This window comes from Cucurbita maxima, unplaced genomic scaffold (genome assembly GCF_002738345.1).
Source record: "Cucurbita maxima cultivar Rimu unplaced genomic scaffold, Cmax_1.0 Cma_Scf00138, whole genome shotgun sequence".
In the NCBI taxonomy this organism is placed as follows: domain Eukaryota; kingdom Viridiplantae; phylum Streptophyta; class Magnoliopsida; order Cucurbitales; family Cucurbitaceae; genus Cucurbita; species Cucurbita maxima.
In genome coordinates, this window is record NW_019272154.1 from 117,081 (window position 1) to 119,744 (window position 2,664).

A 2,664-nucleotide genomic window follows, 5' to 3' on the forward strand; every position below is an offset into this window, starting at 1 on the left:
ATTTAACCGGTCACCCATTTGAACTTGGTTGGGCCTTTCTCTTTTCGACACAGACAATTTGTTCGATTTGCTCCCGACCACCAAGTGTCTAAAGGAAAAGAAATAAGAATAATTACCGATTTCAAACTTGATTCCAAATTCCAAACCTTATTCCTAAGTCCTCCACCACATAGAACCCACTATTCTTGGACAAGAACCAAGCTATCATTAAGAAAAGAATGTGGTATCCAAGCACCCATATGAACATGGTTAAAAACTTACAATTAGGCTACTGAAATAAGAATAATTATCGATTCCAAACCTTATTCCAAGCTTACAATTAGGCTATTTACTGAGCCTTGTACTCACTCCATCTTTTCCATCTTTTTCATGTAACTAACAGTAGTTTCCCTAGACCAACAACACCCACCAAAACTATTTTTGATGTTTTAAAATGATTTTTTTTAACCTTTCCCATATTTTGTACTATGAGCCTATAAACTCTATTTTTAATATATTGTAAATATATACGTTCATTTATATTTTAATTCTTTTTTTATTTCGAGAAAACATTTTACTTTGTGTTCAACCTCTTTTAACTTGAAATCCGTGCTTCGAGAACCCACCAGAAATGGATCGTGACTTAAACATAAAAAAGTAATTTTTTAGTATGAATATTAATATAAGTTTCATTCTTATATGACAAAACCACTAGTACCAAAAATATTCATGAACTTTCAAAACTAATGCCCTTAACATTCTAAAATAAGGTTCTAACTATTAGTGAGTTGCATAAATCATCTCCCTTTTTTTTTCACTCACTCCTCTTCTTCAACCTCTGACCCATTAATATCATTAATATTTCATCTCCTTGTTTTTTAGCTTTTTAAATACCCTTATTTCATTCCTAAATCTATAAAATGTCTCCTATTTTTATTCATTTTCTCTTTTCTTAAATATAAAAATCTTAAATAAAAAGGAAAAGCTCTCTAAAATATTCTTATTTGCTAGTAATTTACATAATTTAACATTTTAAAAATCGGTAAATTAAAAAAATCCAACATTAATATATTCATAATTTCATGTAGTCTTCATATGTTATCTAAATTTTTTAAATATGAGTTCATTTCCAAATGCATGCTAACACCCTTATTGTTGAATAAATGACATGAAACTAGTTTCACTTAGTAACGTTGCCTTTTGCTCCTATTGGTGGGAGGATAATAGGTCGATTATACCTTTATGGTAGTTTTAAGCGTGACAACATTTTACAACCAGACTAATTTTGCTTCATTTTTAAATGAAAACGTGTAAATTGTAAACTCAAACATTTCAAAGAAATAAACAAGTTTTGATGGTACCATGCTAACGAGAAAACAAATGTTGACTTTGACCAATCCCTATATATTTTTTTTTCTATATTTTGAAACTATTTTAAGCACTTTTCTCATGTACATCCTTACAAATTTACCTTTTAAGGTTGGAAACATTTGTGTATGGGTGACTATTATGATTATAAGTAAACTGAGTTAAGTAGAAATAAATTTTGAAGATAAAATTAAAGTATTAATTTTGATGTCATCTTTACTCGAGTTTTCGGATATTGTTATTAATGAGATTCAATCGACATTAGTAATTCACAATGATAATATTCAAAATACTTGACAAAAAAGAATGGTCAACCTAAGATATTTGAAACAAATAAATATTTTGTCCTCTATGATATATCAAATCACTCCTTTGAAATTCCTTAATAATAAACCTGAAGTCTTACATCACTTATACAGAAAAGTTCCTTAAATAGAAGTTTTATTAGATACTTTTAAGCATTTAGAGATCAACTAGACACTGAGCTAAACATTCTAAAAAAAAACTAGGGGTTAAACTTTTAAGTTAACGTAATTTAAGAAACTTATATATTATCAAGAGTTTAATGGAGCTAGGTCGATTCAATCTAGTGGACCCAAGAATTGAACCGAACCAAACCAACTAGTTAGTAACATGATTTAGTGGAAGCATTTTCATGCAAAGTAGAAGCAACACTGGAGGGTTTGAAATAATATAGTTTTTACCCCTTAAGGTCATTTTACACCGTTTCTTGGTTTACCTACTTATCCTTATCCAATGATCACCAAATTTCATATCTAACCTCAACCTCCTATAAATGCTTAGTATTAAAATTTGATATACAGCGGAGCTCAGATAGTGAGTTATTTTAACATTACCTTAAATCTCGAGCTATTTGATTGGTTCAGGGTCTTAACTCACAGTTCTTCGGATTTTTCTTTCATATATCCTTAATTCATACTTGGTTTAGGGTTCATATGAAAATCCAAGCGATTTCTACAAGTATTTCTTAACAAAAAGTCAAAGGGGCATACTTGTCTCGTCGACGTTTGGGACCTCCATTCTTGAGCTTCCAGTATCTGAATTACTTCAAATTTCCTTCCACATACTCCTTATTGTGTCTAGTTTATGAAACCATAATTTTTTTTTACGAGAATCAGTCTGGAATGGGGTTAAAATTGAGAAAATTCGAGAAAAGGTGAAATTTTGAGTTGACTTGGACAGTTCAGTTGAACTGGGCGTATCATCGTTTTCTTCCTCTAAACAGGAAAAAGATGCGCATTTTTCGCATCGCCGCCATTTGAAACTCGGCTTGTACAGCCACATTTACAGCGTTTC